This window comes from Triturus cristatus, chromosome 3_1, assembly GCF_964204655.1.
Source record: "Triturus cristatus chromosome 3_1, aTriCri1.1, whole genome shotgun sequence".
NCBI classification, from domain to species: Eukaryota; Metazoa; Chordata; class Amphibia; order Caudata; family Salamandridae; genus Triturus; species Triturus cristatus.
The window spans coordinates 423,783,599-423,802,785 of record NC_140583.1 but is presented as its reverse complement, the minus strand read 5'-3'; positions in this window follow the sequence as shown (position 1 = coordinate 423,802,785).

Genomic DNA, 19,187 nt, shown 5'->3' with positions numbered 1-19,187 from the left:
ACAGACCAGGGAGGGCAGAAGGGTGTGGCAGTACAATGGACCATGTAGGACAGGAGGAAGAAGATAGGGGCATGGCATGTGGACAGGCAGGGTGGAGGTGGCAGGGACAGGTTACAGTCATCTGACAATGCTAGGCAGGTGGGAGGGGAGTGGCAGTTCAACAGAACACTCAGAGTAGATAGGAGTGGCAGGTCCATGGAACATGGTGGGCAAAAAGGATGGAGCAAGGGCATGCACAAAGACATCGGAGGGCAGGGGGAAGGAGAATAGGGGCAGCAAGCTAAGCACAGAGTTTAAGCAGGAGGTCAATGATGGGGCACAGAATTGGGCAATGGAGGGCAGGAGGAAGCGACTGGTACATCATACTAAATTGAGGGCAGTGGCAGCACATCAGACCATGCATGGCAGGAGGGAGGAGGCTAGTCCATGGATTCACACAACAGAGGATAGGGAGGAGGGGAATGGGGCAGCAAGATAACTGTTCAGAGAAGGCGGGTATTAGGAACTTTATTGTTTTTAAAACATGTGTCTGTGCGAACTACTTAAAATATGAACAAGTATGCAGCATAATCTCACTTTTATTCAGGAAGAAGAGGACGTTTGTGACTGTGACTCCGGGCTCACTTGGCAGAAACACCCCCTGACCCTCCACCCCCTATCGCAAAATGTAATGCCCGTGAAAAGGGTAGGTGAACACAGTGTTATATAGAACATAGTCCTGAGAGCACGATTGAAAATGAAAACTAGATATAGTGTATGGTATAAACTAAGCACCAAAAAGTGTGATATAAGATGAACCGGGCGTGAAATATAATATGCAATACATTGTGCGCAATGACAGATTCATTGGAGAGCGCGAGATAGCACAGGCACTAGCGCGTGCTATGCGTTATGCGCCTTGGAGTGTAATATGCACAGGGCAGTGTTGTGTAACCTAACTAGTCTCTAAAGTTTTAATATAAAATATGTGCTGGGGAGTGTAACGTTGCATATGCACTGTGACAAAGATATGGATCCCAGATTGTAATATGTATGGCATAGCACTGTGCGTTATAACATAGGCATCGAGGAAGGCACGTTAGATGGGGCAATATAACCCGTGCGAAGACAAGTGTGGCATGACATATTCACGGGGTGGTGTTACAGTGCACATGGGCTAGAGAGTGTCATAGCATATGCACTAGCTGGTGAAATACAACACAGAGGTGTGTGGCACTCGGCAAGCAATGGTGGGTGTAACATAGCATTGGGCTCTGCCAGGAGCGCGCTGTGACTCTCAAGTGATGTTCGTCCCCTTTCCAGAGAGTAAAATAAAAAGTATTACACATCCGGCAGTGGATGTGTGTTTTATTAACCGTGAGGGGGGTTTCTTACATAGTTTTGGTCGAATTTTTGTTGAATCCCCTTTGAATGGCTTGGTGTGCATGTGTATTAAATGTGCCCGTCAATAGCTACCCATGTTTGTATAAATAAATGACAAGGGTGTCTACCGGGATTAGGCACGGTAGGGCATCAGACATGTCAGAGCTTCACTAGTTGTGTAAATACATTCCACGTGGATTCATTGTATGCATAGTCGCCTTTTAATGAATATCACGCAAATCGTCATGGTGATAGGTAAGTACGGTTTGTCCAGCATGTCCTAGGTGTGTCCATAAATATATATATTTTTTTAAAATAATAAAAAACAGTGGCCGGCCCTGGGGATTGGGGTCAAAAAAATATAATTAGGAGACAGGCCCTGAGGGATGGGGTCATCAGGGCCAATAGATTAGAATAATAAGGGGAACCACACAGCCCCCCTTCTTAAAAAATTAAAATAAATAAAAGACTGGCATCGTGCCGGAGTCCACGCCCCCTCCTTGCAGCACTCTGAAAACGCGCCCCCTGGCAAATTGTAAGTTGGGGAATTAATTCCTCTTCAATACTGAGGGTCCCTGAGGGCCAACTAGCCCAACAGGCATCTCCAGTATGCGCCAGGGAGCTGCGCTGCAGACAGGTGTTCTGAGGCCAAGCCCCTTTTTACACCTCTCTGCAACGCAGCTCTGTGGCGCTTACTGGAGGTACCTAGTGGTCTAGTTTGACCCTAGGGACCCTTAGGATTCAAGGGGACTTAATCTCTCAACTTAGAACAGCCACAGGGCGTGTTTACACAGTGGTGAAGGGAGGGGACGGGGCCTGAGGTGACGTGTGCAAACACGCACTATGGCACGTTTTAAATTGGGGATATAATTTCCCTTCAATACTGAGGGCCCCTGGGGGCTAACTAGCCCACCAAGTGCTTCCAGTAAGCGCCACTGAGCTGCATTGCAGAGAGGTGGTCCAGGCCGTGCCACTTTTTACACCTCTCTGCAACGCAGCTCTGTGGCACTTACTGGAGGTACCTAGTGGGCTAGTTGGACCCTAGGGACCCTCAGGATTCAAATGAACTTAATCTCCCAACTAAAAACGGACACAGGGCGTGTTTACACAGTGGTGAAGGGAGGGGACGGGGCCTGAGTTAACGTGTGCAAAAATGCCCTGTGGCCTGTTTTAAGAGGTAGTTTTAATCCCCCTGCCCTATTATATACTAGGGGCTTACAGAGGAGGTCATGCTAATCACAGGGGGACCCCAACGCATAATGTTCCCTAGTGTATGTAGGTGTTTTCACTGTATTCTAAGTGTCTTTTAACATAGCACTGGCTCTAGGACTGGTTAGTCAGACTCAGTTACCACCAGTATCCGTCTGAAAAAGTTGAGGGTACAGGATGATTTTGCAACAAGGCTTCTTTCTGCTCTTCTTTTTGTTCTTTCTGCACGTTATCCTTCTTCCTGCACTTTTCTTCATCTTTGAGGACTTCTGTTGCTTCTTTCTGCACTTCTTTCTTTTCTTTCTGTGCATTTTTTCTTCTTTCTTCATGTGTCCTATCTCTGTAGGCATAGTTAGAAATTAGCATTTAAAAAACCTTTGTAATTCACAGAAAAAAACATAGGTTTCGGGCACGTTATAGTTAGGAATTAGCATTTAAAAAACCTCAGAAATTCACTGAAAGAACCATAGGTTTCAGGGGTGTTATAGTTAGCTGGACTTTTCACTTGTACAAAACCATTGAAATTCCCCCGTTATAGTTAGTTCAGCTAACTATAACTCACGCGCCCGCAATGCACTGCTGATGATGTCACATATTACATCACTCATGACATGGTCAGTGACATCACTCATGACATCACTGATGACATCTCAAATGACATCACAACTCAACCGCATGTGTGAGTTGGCGAGCCACGACCACGCAGAAAATACCGCGAACGGGCAGGAAAAAAACTTCCGCATCTTCGCGATATTTCCGCGTGTTTGCGGAGATTTTTAACATTTTCGCGATAATTTGCAAAAGTGAATTTCGCAAATTCCGCCCACCCCTAACACAAATCAGTGACACGATCTTCCGTGTTTGTTCCCAAACCGTTATCTATTTACCTTAATTACTTCATTTGTAGCTACTGGGTTTGGTGGTCTTTTGGAGGATTGGGGCAGTATTTTTTTTTTTATGAAACAAAGTCGTACTCCTCTTTACAAAATAAAGTTGTACTCCTGCTGTTGTAATACTAAGATTATCAATGTCAGTTTCCATGCCATCAATCAGGCTCGAACAGGGGTACTGAGCAATTTTCCCAGAACACCGCAAGTGTGGCCACAAACCGACGGCCATTTTGTGAAGTTAGCAATCTACTAACCGCTGCCACGAGGTCGTGAGAGCAAGCCGACCTGTCATTTAACAGGGCAGTCTCTGTTCTCACATTCATCTTTGGAGCCACGGGTAGGCATAATGAGCTGGGGAAGGGTTCAGCTTTGGGGAAGTGAGTACGGTGTAGCCGATCCCCTTGACAACAAAGCATTTCTCCTCAACAGATCGCATTTTGGTAACCAATATCCTGACATAATTCTTCTTACTTTCAGTGTTTGACTACAAGCACCCCTCCCCTCTCGTGCAGAGCTCATGGGGCCAGATTTAGGAAGTAATTAAGTACATTTTAACAGACACGTAAAGTATTTCTATGATCTCATTATCTGTGTAAACATGACAAAATCTTTTTTCCTACTGCTATTATGGTATATGTACTGTAAAGATAATCAAACGTCTACAAACTAGGAATACGAATGGATATATATATATTAGGAGCAAATCTACAAAAATATAAAGGATTACTCCATAGAGTCTGTGCTTCATGTTTCATGTTTTGTATTGCCTTGTTTGTATTTCCAGAAGTGCACCACGACAATGTTAAATTATAGACTAGTCATGCACAAGAAAAATATATCTCATTGATTCCACAGATTGGTGATGTGTTTTACACTAGATAACTTCATTGTCATGTTAATCCTCTTGTACAATCTTATCTTTCCAGATCATATTGAAGAATCATACCAAATAGGTATTGTATTTTGCACAATATTTTTCACCTTAATATTAATTAGGAAGACCATCCGGTTTCAATTAGGAGTGGTACTAGGGATCAATTAATCTGATCCTGATGAAAAGCCATAGCGGTAAAGCCTGAAACATGTTGACCGGGAGTTACACACTCATTACTCTGTGCATCTCCCTGAACCCCCCTTTTTTTACAATACCAGCCACAGGATTCAATAAAGTTTAGCTTCCAAGCCGCCAGGTATTTTTCCTCTGACCCTTCCCCTCCCACATTATTTGTATAGCTTACACCTTCCAAACTGCTCCCACGTCTCCGTCGGTCGCAGCACGCCCGTCCCGCTGCGGGGTGGGAAGAACCCAATGATGAATCATGCCACCAATGGATCTTTTGGTAGGTGAGGGTTATGTTGGGAAAACTCATTGTTTCCCTTAAGTATTACCAATATTATTGGAATGATAGTTTGTTGTGTTTCGAGTGGACTTTCTTTGGTTGTTTATGTGATTCAGGAGGCTGAGTCCACTACGTACCTCTTTCTCCCTCCTTTGATTAACTTATTATATAACGTATCACAATCTTTGTTTTTTTCAATTTACAGTTAGTATCACGTTGACTGTAAGCCATCGTACTATGAATGCTTTGTCGCTTTTACCAAACTTTAGTAGATATTAGCTTTTCGGTAGTGTTTCTGCCTTAAACAGTAATTAATAAATGATGTTATTCACAAGTAGGGTGCATTTTTTTGGCAGCAAACCATCCGGTCCTCAGTGCCTACATAAAATCTTGGAAGTCCAAGCAAGGTTGCGCTTGGACCTTAAATGCTGTCGATAACCATATTATTGTTTACTTGTTGACCATATCGACCCTCTGTGAGGGCATTATTTTTTATGTGAAAGGCCACTAAAAAAGGTTTATTCGAGTCATTTCGACTAAGAGCACTGGGAGAGGAGTGATACATTTGAGCAGCTTTGCATAGGATATTTGTGTGTGCCCTGGTAAGTAGACTGACAGTGTGTAGTGAAAACAATGCCCCTTGTACCTGCACAATGCTCCTTTTCAACAATGTCAATGACAAGTACATTTATACTTAAAGTTGCCTCCTTTCCTTTCCCTTTCCTGGGATGGAAGGATGCTCTTAAGGGGCAAAGTGGGGTACATACTAGTTCCATGAAACCCCACCTTCTATTATCTTTGAGTTATGGGTACCCTTTCAAACAGCTAAAATAGTCTATACTAGTAACTGGCTGACCCGCATCAAGCTCCTTTCACACAAAACAATCACCAGTTAAGGCCAGGATTGGACCGTGTGTGACAAGCAGGAAAATTCTAATTTCATTCCAATTTCTATTGAGGCGCTAAAGTCTTATGAAGTGAACAATGAACTAGGAAACGAACTAGGAAGTTCTTCGCCTGTTCATGCAATTCAAGAAATGTTGTACAAGACAGTGAACATCTTTGTTGGTCGCCATTTTTCATCTGTTCTTTTTGTGTGCTGATTATATTTTAGTACCCATGAACAAAAATGGAAACAAAGAAGACTCCAGCAAGTAAAAGCATTTGGCTATGCTGTGTCAGTGTGTGAAATTGACTGAGATTGTGAGAGGTATGCTGGGTATCAGAGCACAATATAATTCCACCTCTCAAAAAACTGTGGGTCAGAATTAAACCATAGGTATTTTCCGATTGCGTTGTGAAAGTAATATTTAATTTTGGAAAGAGCAATCTGATAGCAGGTTAAAATTCTAGATTGTTCTAATATTTTGCAAATGGAACAAACACTCAGGGGCCGATTCCAATCCTGGAAAAAGGCAGTACGAATCGTTGTACGGAGCGTTTTCTCAGTACAACTCGTACCCGGTAAATTGTCCCTACAACCTAGGAAGTACGATTCGTACAGAAAGCCTATTTCCGTACGAATCGTACAAAAGACCGTACGTGGAAAAAATACCTACGATTCTGATCTGGAACAGCTTGTACGCGACGTCCGGAGGTATTCAGGCAGCGGTTTCCGGCCCAGGAAGTACGATTTGTCCCTACGTCACTCCGTACGGCTCTTTTTTTACGGGAGTCAAACACAGCCAGAAAAGCAGAGTTCGACGCGAACCGCCATGCAACGGAGCCCTGGTACGCGACGTACACGCCTTGAACCCCATCGTATGTGTCATCCCGGTCCTCCTAGCCTACGACCTGGTGCACCGGACCCGACGCAAACGCCGCAGAAGGTGAGAACAACACCCAGGGGCCAGGGTGGGGGTTAGGGGCAGGAAACGTACCCCATACCCAAATCAAAACCTATAATATGGAGCCCATACATTAACACCAGGGTCTGGTCACTTGGGGGGGCGTGGCCAGCAACCCCAGCGTACCGCAAAAACGGAAGTGGACATGTACGGTGCATACCACACGTACCCCTACGGCACCATTAGAACAGAGATACGTAACGTACACACGCAATGAATGCGTGGGTATGGTGCGTACCACACATACCCCTACGGCACCATTAGAACAGAGATACGGACCGTACACACGCAATGAATGCGTGGGTACGGTGCGTACCACACGTACCCCTACAGCACCATTAGAACAGAGATACGGACCGTACACACACAATGAATGCGTGGGTACGGTGCGTACCACACGTACCCCTACGGCACCATTAGAACAGAGATACGGACCATACACACGCAATGAATGCGTGGGTACGGTGTGTACCACACGTACCCCTACGGCACCATTAGAACAGTGATACGGACCGTACACATGCAATGAATGCGTGGGTACAGTGCATGTCACACGTACCCCTACAACACAGTAGAACAGTGATACGGACCGTACACACGCAATGAATGCGTGGTTACGGTGCGTACCACACGTACCCCTACGACACAGTAGAACAGTGATACGGACCGTACACACGCAATGAATGCGTGGGTACGGTGCGTGTCACACATACCCCGTTAATATGAGGCGTACACATGCCAGGAATGTGGGCGTAGAGGACTGGCCCAGCTTGTCACCTTAATATTGGTGTGTGTAGGTCCAGGACAGCAGTGTACTGCTCCAAAGGGGTGCATGGGTGGGTGCAGAGGACTCCCAGCAGTGTCCACACATATGAGGGGTGGGTGCAGAGGACTCCCAGCAGTGTCCACACATATGAGGGGTGGGTGCATATGACTCCTAGCAGTGGTCAGACATATGAGGGGTGGGTGCATATGATTCCTAGCAGTGGCCTGCAATATGAGGGGTGGGTGCATATGACTACCAGCAGTGGACAGAGATATGAGGGGTGGGTGCATATGACTCCTAGCAGTGGCCTGCAATATGAGGGGTGGGTGCATATGACTCCTAGCAGTGTCCAGAGATATGAGGGGTGGGTGCATATTACTTCTAGCAGTGTCCAGACATATGAGGGGTGGGTGCATAGGACTCCTAGCAGTGTCCAGACATATGAGGGGTGGGTGCATATGACTCCTAGCAGTGGCCTGCAATATGAGGAGTGGGTGCATATGACTCCCAGCAGTGGCCTGCAATATAAGGGGTGGGTGCATATGACTGCCAGAAGTGTCCAGACATATGAGGGGTGGGTGCATATGACTCCTAGCAGTGTCCAGACATATGAGGGGTGGGTGCATATGACTCCTAGCAGTGTCCAGAGATACGAGGGGTGGGTGCATATGACTCCTAGCAGTGGCCTGCAATATGAGGGGTGGTGCATATGACTACCAGCAATGGCCTGCAATATGAGGGGTGGGTGCATATGACTGCCAGCAGTGTCCAGACATATGAGGGGTGGGTGCATATGACTCCTAGCAGTGTCCAGACATATGAGGGGTGGGTGCATATGACTCCTAGCAGTGTCCAGAGATATGAGGGGTGGGTGCATATGACTCCTAGCAGTGGCCTGCAATATGAGGGTTGGTGCATATGACTACCAGCAGTGTCCAGACATATGAGGGGTGGGTGCATATGACTCCTAGCAGTGTCCAGAGATATGAGGGGTGGGTGCATATGACTCCTAGCAGTGTCCAGACATATGAGGGGTGGGTGCATATGACTCCTAGCAGTGTCCAGAGATATGAGGGGTGGATGCATATGACTCCTAGCAGTGTCCAGACATATGACGGGTGGGTGCATATGACTCCTAGCAGTGACCTGCAATATGAGGGGTGGGTGCATATGACTACCAGCAGTGGACAGATATGAGGGGTGGGTGCATATGACTCCTAGCAGTGTCCAGAGATATGAGGGGTGGATGCATATGACTCCTAGCAGTGTCCAGACATATGACGGGTGGGTGCATATGACTCCTAGCAGTGACCTGCAATATGAGGGGTGGGTGCATATGACTACCAGCAGTGGACAGATATGAGGGGTGGGTGCATATGACTCCTAGCAGTGTCCAGAGATATGAGGGGTGGGTGCATATGACTCCTAGCAGTGGCCTGCAATATGAGGGTGGGTGCATATGACTCCTAGCAGTGGCCTGCAATATGAGGGGTGGGTGCATATGACTCCCAGCAGTGGCCTGCAATATTAGGGGTGGGTGCATATGACTACCAGCAATGTCCAGACATATGAGGGGTGGGTGCATATGACTCCTAGCAGTGTCCAGACATATGAGGGTTGGGTGCATATGACTCCTAGCAGTGTCCAGAGATATGAGGGGTGGGTGCATATGACTCCTAGCAGTGGCCTGCAATATGAGGGGTGGGTGCATTTGACTACCAGCAGTGAACAGAGATATGGGGGGTGTACACCATCATCAGATGACCACACCTACATGGTGGTATGGACGCATCCCTAACTTTGGACTATGATTTTAGTGCCATTACAACACATCACTGACAGCAGGGTCCCACTCCCAGGACAATGGATGTCTGTCACATACTGCATGACATACCACATGTGGGTGTGAGGACATATAACACATGCATACCCACCCATGGCGGATGCAGTGCAATACATCCCTGATTTCATGCCAACAGACTGTATAGTCATGTAACTGCATACAAAACTAAGATAGCCAAAGGGAACACACACTGTCACGCACATCCCAGGAGTGTAAGGACTGTACAGGTGCTGGTCCAGCCACCAAGATGTTGTCTCTCAGGGAAGGAATAGGGTTCAATTCCACCACATACCATGCCCCCAATTGTGAGTCATGTGCCCAAATACCCTGCATAAGAAGTACCATTTGTGTGGTAGGCCGTGATTGCACACATGCATAGTGCTGAGAAGGGCCAATTTGTCCCTGAAGGCATTCCTACATACCAAAAACACAAGTACAGTGACGCATGATGGCACAGACGATTCAGCAGGAGACATCGGTGAGCAGGCATGGCCATTGTTGAAGGGATCCGTCACCAACAAAGCAAATGTGGACACAGGTCAGCACAACAATTGTGCAACTGTTTGCAGGGAAGATGTCAGGTGCCACAGAGGAATGAACACTCCTTGGGACAATGTCTCCAAACTAAACGAACACACACTACCAATGAATCTTTGCAGGGACATTGTGATGGCGCACAGATACCATGGTCCACCTCATGACCATCATAATAAAACATTTCTCAGAACTGTAACACATTACCAGAACACCAACTCCCGGAGCCTCATCACCAACATCAAGTACCTGAAATGCAATAGTGTTGAAAGTAAAAGAAAAGGCTGTATTCAGCACCAAAATTAAATTAATGTAAAAGATACTATGTACAAAGGCCAATGGCCAGTCCATTTCTCAAGTCCAAGGGTGGACGTAGGGGACCGCGTCCACCCCTACTTTGCCTGCACTAAGGAACCTCAAGGTTTGTCGACCGGGCGTGGGCATCATCTGTGGCAGGACCAGGCACCGCAGGGACATGAGGGGGAGGGGTAGGTGTGGTGGGTGCAGGGGTGGACGTCTCCACCACAGGGCGGGGGCAGCGACACCGGTGGAGGTGAACACGGCGCTGCACACTGCTGCTAGGGCCTCCATCCTAACCCCTTCACCTGAAGATACCCTAGGGCCAACGGAGGGTGTGGTGGCCGAGGGATGGGGTGCAGTGCTCTTGGGGGAGGGGGTGGACTCGGTGGGGGACTCAACTCACATGCCCGGGGAACTCCTCGCCCGCTTGTGGGGTGGTGGCTCAGTGGCGGCGAGGCCCAGCTAAAACATACAGGTCTCCTTAGGTGACAGTTTGGCAGGGGAGCTAAGGGGAGTGGTTTTGGAGGAACAGGGTTGTGAGGACTGCGGACTGCGACTGTGGCTGCGTGTATGTCGTCTGCCCCCAGCCCCTGTGGGTGTGCGTACATCCCCCTGAGTGTGCGTGCCAGGAGGTGTGCGCTGTGCCTTACTTGGGGGTGTGCTAGATGTGTCTGGTGGGGTGCGTGCCCGTGACTGTCTGGGTGTGCGTTGGACAGGCATGGGAGAGGGCAGTGTGGAAGGGTCCGGGGTAAGGGGGGATGGAGCACTGCAGGAGAGAAACTGCTGCCGTCAGGGAAGAGTCCATGGACTGCAGAAACCTGCATTGGTCAGACATCGTTGCTGACATGCCCTCCTTGAACGACACCATCTGTGTGAGCAGTTTACTGTGTCCATGGAGGACAGTCAGCAACGATGCCTGCCCAACCTGCAACTGTCGCAGTATGTCCACAGACTCTTCACTGAGGGCAGCAGGGGTGACAGGGGCAGGGGGTGCGGTGCCTGGGATGAAGGAGGCATGGTGGTACTCTGCACAGACAGAAGGGACGGGAGCAACTGGGAGAGCGGAGATGGTAATGGAGGAGGCAGGGACAGATGTGGGGATGCTGCCAGTTGGCGTTGCAGCCTCCGCCTCCTCAGGGAGGTCAGCCTCGGACCCGTCGGCGTCGTAGCTGGTATCGTGTCCAGACAGGTCCTCCGACTGACTCCCCTCGCCCTCCGTGCCACTGGGTGCTTCTGATTCCAAAGCACTGGTGGCACTGCCGCTGGGACTCTCCTCCAGGTCCATGCAGGTGTCTCCCTCGGTTGCGGATGATGATGCAGTGGGCAAGGAGAAGAAACCGAAATGCATCAGTCACCTGTATACATCTGACACATGAGCACAAGGACAATTGGTCACAGTGCATATCAGGCAATGCATCATGAGTAACAGCTAGATAACTCCGCACATATGTAAGCCCTGTACTGCCCAGTTGGTAGACCCACTATGCCACTTGGACACCAGGAAAAAAAGAACACAAAAGGCCACAACTTGACTGAGAAATACACTGAGAAGCTAGTTTCTGTGAACCGGTGAGCACAACAATACAATGAAGTCATGCCACCTCTTGTTTAACCTGAAAGAAACAGTAGTGGTGCACCCATTGTAAGCTGACCCACCTCAATACTCAAGGTGTCACCACACTCAGAGACCTGTAAGTACCTTGGAACACAAAACCAAAAAATGTCGCTACCTTGGGACTCACAATACTTTACACAATCTACATGTTTTGAATGTGCCAATTCGCCATTTCGTGAAAAGAACACTCATGTGCCTGCATGAAATATGTCGCACATGGCAGTGCACACAAAAGTACATTTACACTGTCATTGAAGAAGCTGGCACCTTTTCAAGAAGCCACTGTTAGAAATTAATGGTATTGCAGACAGTACATATACATGGGCCCACAGAGGTCTGGATGTCTTGAGACTCGTCAGTTTGTATCACCAACAGCAAAGGAGTCTCACAAAATCAAGAGCACTGTGGGAACATGTATATGGAGAATCAGCAACACCATTTAATTCTAACAGTGGCTTCTTTTAACAAAATGTGCCAGTGTGTTCCATGAAAGTGGAAATGTATTTTGGTGTGCACTTCCTTGGGCGACTTTTTCCATGCAGGCACATCAGTGTTCTCAACACAAATCATCAAATTCCCACATTTAAAACATGAAGAACTGTTGACAAGTGCTGTGAGTGCCAAGGTACAATTTTGTAAGAGTAACAACTTGAATTATGTCAGTTGTCACATGGCCATCCGTCACCTGATTACACAGTTGGCTACACATATGACCTACTGCCTGTCATCGGGAGTGGCACACATGTCCACACCCAGGACAATGCATTAGCTAATGTGCCTGCAATTGGGTAGAAAAAAAGCCTAGCTGTACAGTTGGGACACCCAAGTCAGATTGTACACACAGATGTCATCACACAAAGTCCAAACAGCGTTGCATCTGAACCACACACAGGTGCTAAAAATGTATGAGCAGGAATCATATTTATAAAAAACTGACACAGGCTGCAAAGCAGGTAAATTAAGCACTGGCCAGCATCACAGGGGCACTGCACGGTGATTCTTTGTACAGCCAAGTATCACACACAAGTCAGACCTGGCAATGAAAAATCAGGGTTGCACATGTATGCCTCTCCTGCACACCCCAGCCCATGCCTGAGTCAATGTAATCATACAGATCAAGAAGTGACACCTCTTATTCAGGGTTACAATAACTGTGCTGGAAAAATAGCTTCATTTACACAACATCACCTCGTGTGGCTGGCAACACATATTTGTGACAAACAACCATCAACAGATTGTTGTGAATAACCACACAGGCACTGCCTAGTGTGAGTATGCACAAGCAAAATGGTGTATCCCTTTCCAGTGGACACATGTAGCACACATTTGCTAAATACTAACTAGGCGAGGGAACAATGCCACAGAGGCAGACCTATGCTGAACACACAGAGAATGTGCACAGTGTTGGATGACACACATGATTATGAGGCCAGGGTGTCTCAGGGGACTGTAGTGGGCACACTGCTCCGTGGTCTGGAATGAGTTGACTGTATCATGTTCAACCGTCATGGCAATATGCATATCTCCCACTCATGCACATCATGTCTGAGGCCACAACATTGGTCATGCATGCTGCAAGGGTGTTCATTTTAAAGCTCACACTCCTATGTTGAGAATCATCATCAGTGACAACAAATATGGACCCCCAACATAGTGAACAGGTCATGGCACGGGCAAGGTACCAACACAAGTCACAGACCACCCTCCCACATGATGCCGAAAGCAATGTGCACTTAGATTTACAGGCACCCTAGATGACCATGTGCAAATGTGATTACACACACACCAGGGGACACATGTCAAGGAGGGGAAGGGATGAAAAAGAGCACCAGGTGACATTGGGGAACAGAAAATGCACTGCACATATTAACTCTGGGAGTGTATTCAGGCTACAGAGCACTTCCAAAAGCTGGCGACACATAACACGACAAACAGCCATGTACCTACCCCCTCCTTGCTGCAGTCTCTCCTGTAACTGCCTATCGAGCTCAGGGAATACCACTGCCAGGACACGTTTCATGTGGGGGGTCAGGCATCGGCGGCCGCCATGGGGGCGCGTACTGTCGAGCCCCAGCTGGTCCCGGGAGATCCGCCAGGTCCAGCACCGGATGTCCTGCCACCTCTTGCGCACCTGGGGCAGCTGGCGACGACGATCCCCCTCAGATCTCACGGCCCTGACGATGTCTTTCCAGATCACGCCCTTCTCGTATGCAGTTACCTGTCAGGATGACAAAGTGACACAACATCAATACACCTGCTCCATGTCCCAGAGACACACATTTGAAAATCATTGAAATGTTGCACAGGGCATAGGATGCAGACAGGAATTACATCATACACAATAAGAAATTGACCTGTGTGCAAGCCCCAATGCACTACATGGCATTGAAAGTCAACATGTTGCCATGAGGGGTGCGACACACTCACTGATCATGCCACACACTGTGCAGCACATGCAACAGCAGGCTGAAGGCCAGCACTTGCCAAGCAGTCACATGTCCCACTCCACTGACACACCATCAGCATACTAGACAGACACACGCAAGCACAGATCACTCGCCTGTCATTGACAACAGCGGATACAACCCTCACTCTGCACATGTGCCACTTGCCAGTGGGGTGTCACAGGTGTCATGCTAGCTCTGCAAGTCAGACACACAGCACAGCTTACTTGTCACATCAGATGGGTTGAACTGTTGCCTCCTCCATGCAGCTGTGGTGCAACACTTCACATAGACACTCACCCACATGACAAGGAACATTCACACACATCAATGTCCATGAGGCCGTACACATCATTTGGGCACTCTCACCACAGGGCCACTCAACTCATACACATCTGTGGGTACAGTCACCTGTCACACCGGGGGGACCACTGAATCACCTCAGGACAATAGGGAAAAAAGCCATCAAGGATTTGCCAGGCTGAAAGTGTCATGCACTATGCAGTGAAAGTCACAGTAAGCACAATGCAAGAGAGGAGTGCACACAGGAACTACATCATGCTCTGCATGAGAGACATTAGCATGTCCCCCCCTGGGACCCACTCTAAACAACATTGCATGTCTGTCCCACCTGGACACAATATTGACACTCACACAACAGGTGCATAGGCAACGTTAGTGGACTCAGCACTCACCTGCTCCCCTGGTCTCCCATAAAGCTTGGTGTACTGTGGGAGGAGGACATCCAGCAAGGCCTGATTCTCCTCCAGGGTGAATGGCTGGGCCCTCTCCACAGTACGTGACATGGTCCAGAGGAAGCAGAGACAGCAGCAGTGTGGTCGACAGGAAAGTTGTGCAGGCAAGTGCCCTCTCATGGGTTCTGGCTGCCTTATATCTGTCTTGCTGAGGAGCATTAATTTAGAGGAGAACATACTGATTGGTCAGACTCATTTGCATCCAATGTTTACTCCAATCCCTTTAAACATACACCAATGACTTTAAACATACACCAATGACAGCATTCGCATCGTTCAAATTTTGAGCATCATGTCAAGTCAACAACCACTTTGCAACATCGTATTTTGTGGCCAACTGACTGTTCCAGGACACATGATCAACACTTTTCAACTGAAAACTCTGTCTCCATGACAACCAGCATGCATTTAGGGCTTAATACTTGTCCCTTATGTGTCCCCTATGTAATTTTGAAATCCACACACAGGTATGGTGCGTTTCACACGTACCCCTACGGCACAAGTACAATGGTGAAACGAAGCTTACACACACGATGATAGCGGGTGTACGGTGCATTTCACACATACCCCTACGGCACAAGTGCAATGGTGAAACGAAGCGTACACACGCGATGATAGCGGGTGAACGGTGCGTTTCACACGTATGGGTACGCACTAGTAGTACAGTGCGTTAGACACGTACGGCTACGCACTAGTAGTACAATGCGTTAGACACCTACGGGTACGCACTAGTTCACACGTACGGGTACGCACTAGTAGTACAGTGCATTAGACATGTACGGGTATGCACTAGTAGTACAGTGTGTTAGACACCTATGGGTATGCACCAGTTCACATGTATGGGTACGCACTAGTAGTACAGTTCGTTAGACACCTACTGGTATGCACTAGTTCACACATACGGGTATGCACTAGTAGTACAGTGCATTAGACACCAACGGGTACGCACTAGTAGTAAAGTGCGTTAGACACATACGGGTACACACTAGTTCACACGTACGGGTACGCACTAGTAGTACAGTGCGTTAGACACCTACAGGTACGCACTAGTTCACACGTACGGGTACGCACTAGTAGTACAGTGCGTTAGACACCTACGGGTACGCACTAGTTCACACGTACGGGTACGCACTAGTAGTACAGTGCGTTAGACACCTACGGGTACGCACTAGTTCACACGTACGGGTACGCACTAGCAGTAAAGTGTGTTAGACACGTACGGGTACGCACTAGTAGTACAGTGCATTAGACACCTACGGGTACGCATTTCACTCGCTTACAATGGTAATACAGGTGCACACATGCCAGGAATGGAGGGCTACGAGTCGCACAAGGATGTCCATCACGTACTTGTCATTGCATACTGTTATGTGCAGGCCCTAGGTGTGGCAGCCAGTGATATTGCACAGGTCATCTCATCTAGTTGCACAATTGATGTGTGATGACCTGTGGACACATGTCATGTGTGATGGGGCACTATGTGGCACACATCACCTTGACACTTGCCACATGTGTCTGTAGTCCAACTGTGTCATGCACAGCAGCAGTGGGATGGCACAATCATCCTCACCCGCAACTGTATCCTGATGCCAGGGACAGGGACACTCTATCAACTGACATGTCACGATCTGCGTGCCCCTTTGTGACTATGTCAGGTGTGTGTCATGTGTTCCCATGAGCTTGATGTCAGTGTTCCGTCAACTGCATCTGCTGTTGGTGCATCCAACATGGGTCTGTGTGGAGATGGGCATGGGACACATCTACGCACACCATGCCACATGTGGATTCCCACCGCTGTAGGGTCTGTGTGCATCGGACATCATATTTTCCCAGTCATACATGTCTGCGTTGTCTCAATGGCTGTGTCTTTCTCTTGTCACGTGTACCCCTTCATCGCAATGTGTTTGATATGTACATTTGACATTACTTGTGACCTGTGCGTGTGCCTTGCAGTCAGCTGTGTGGATGAGATGACATCCTTCCAATGCAGCTATGTGGTTGCGGGTCACTCCGGTGATATCTGTGGCTCTTCACTCAGACTGGCCACCAACTCATTTCAGGGCATGTGATGTAGACTTGACAATCAACAGGTGTATCTGGCTTTTTGTAGGAGTGGCAGCAAGCTGGCATATGTGTCCTGTTTGTATTGCACACACCCAACTCCATAGTTACCTGATGTGTATTAGCAGTGTAGCATGTGCTATGTTCATTGACATTGATATTGGCAGACTCTCAATCTTAATTCTTACAAACAATGTCTTGCAGGGCACCGCCTGTCCCAAGACCAATGCCAGACTTGGGTGCCATGAGGGAACGTGCCTTCATCCGACGTTACAGATTCACTCAACAGTTGATTGAGGACTTGACCGACAGGCTGTCACCACACCGCCAACCGCGACACAGGTATCCTACTGCGCTGACCCCAAAGATGAAGGTGATGGCAGCCCTACATTTTTTTGCCACAGGTACATTTCAATTCACCATAGCTGATGTTGGTGGCATGTCACAGACAATGTTCAGCCGTGTCCTGTGTGATGTTTTAGCAGCCATGTTGGAGCACCTTGATGAATTCATCACATTTCCTACTCCTGAGGAGTTGACAGATGTCAAGGGTGATTTCTGTGCCCAGGGAGGGATGCCCCATGTCATTGGGTCCATTGATGGTACACATGTGGCTTTGGTACCACCACAGGCACAGGAACAAGCCTATCGCAATAGAAAACATTACCACTCGATAAATGCCCTTGTGGTGTGTCTTGCTAACATGCTGATTTCCCATGTCTGTGCATGTTTTCCAGGATCAGCACACGATGCCTACATCATGAGGCGTACCAGGGTGCCACAAATGATGCTGCGGCTGCACAACGAACGAGCATGTCTTGTTGGTGGGTATACTCTGTTTGTCCTGTGTGTTGCGGTATCTTTGGCTCTTACGGCATCTCCTCATCCACTTTTTTACATGATGTTTCCATTTAGGGGACTCTGGATATCCCAAAATGCCATGGCTAATGACACCTCTCGGCAACCCAAGAACAGCTGCAGATCACAGGTACAACAATGCACACGGGCAGACCAGGCGAGTGATTGAGAGGACATTTTGCCTCCTGAAGAGCCGATTCCGGTGCCTGGACAAGACAGGCGGGTCCCTCCCTTATGCCCCGGAGAAGGTCTGCCGAATCTTCCTCGTGTGCTGCATGCTGCACAACATGGCAGTTGAGAAGGCAGTGGCTCTCATCCTGGATCCGGATGAGCATGAACATCCACCTGTGGAGGATCAAGGGCTTGCTCATGAGGCTAGTGATGAGGAGGAGGAGGAGGATGATATCCGGAGTCAGCTCATACGCAACTTCTTCTCATAATGGTGAGTCACAGGGTATGAGTGTGCAAGCTTGTAGCATTGAGTTGCATGTGTTGCAATGTGTGTGTCCAGATGACTGAATGCAAAGTGACTTTTATGTGAGTTCTGATGTGTCACTCGAGTGATGATGTCATGCCACACAGTTTTGCAGAGAGACTTTCTTTGAAATTTACATGTGTCCAACATTGTTCATGTTTTGTAAATGTCCATGTGTGAGGCGGGAATTGTTTTAGGTGACTTCTTGTGTGTCTGTCATTCCCAGGATTCTGCGCCTGTTGTCTGCTCGTGTCATCTTTGTCCTCCTGCTATTCCTCATGAGGATTGCAACGTGTGCTGAATCAGTGTTCTATGCACGGACATGTGGAAATGTCAGTTTGGGTAAGGATAGCAGCAAGGCTTCTTGGTGGTGGTACGGGTTGGGAATGTGTGGGCCTGCTTCTGTGCATGTTGTGGTACCATGCATACATGTCTTCTCACCATGGAGCATATAACATGTAGCATCACTCCCATGACATGATAGTCACCCTTCTTGACTGTCATCTGTAGTGGAGTGTGGCGTCTGATGAAGGCATCAATGTGTGTAAACCTTGGCTCTGAAACATTGCGGATGCTACGGGTGGACATAGTGTGGGACATCACAACAACAGGCTCTATGGGGAATTGCAGCCTCTCCGTGTGCAGCAGGATTTGTTTGGCTCATCCCCTTGAATTGTGTGCCAGTTCTTTGGGATTGACATCATCCGTGTCGTGAAGGGGGGGTCCAGCGTATGTCCCACATGTTCTGTCAACTGACCTGTGAGTCTGTTAACATGCATGCATTTCCCTTTGTGTGTGTATGTGGAATAAAGGTGTTCAGCACAATCCAAAGTGCCTCATCTCTGTCACTGCAGCTCTCTAGCCAGTTTGCATGCGTCATCCATGGCA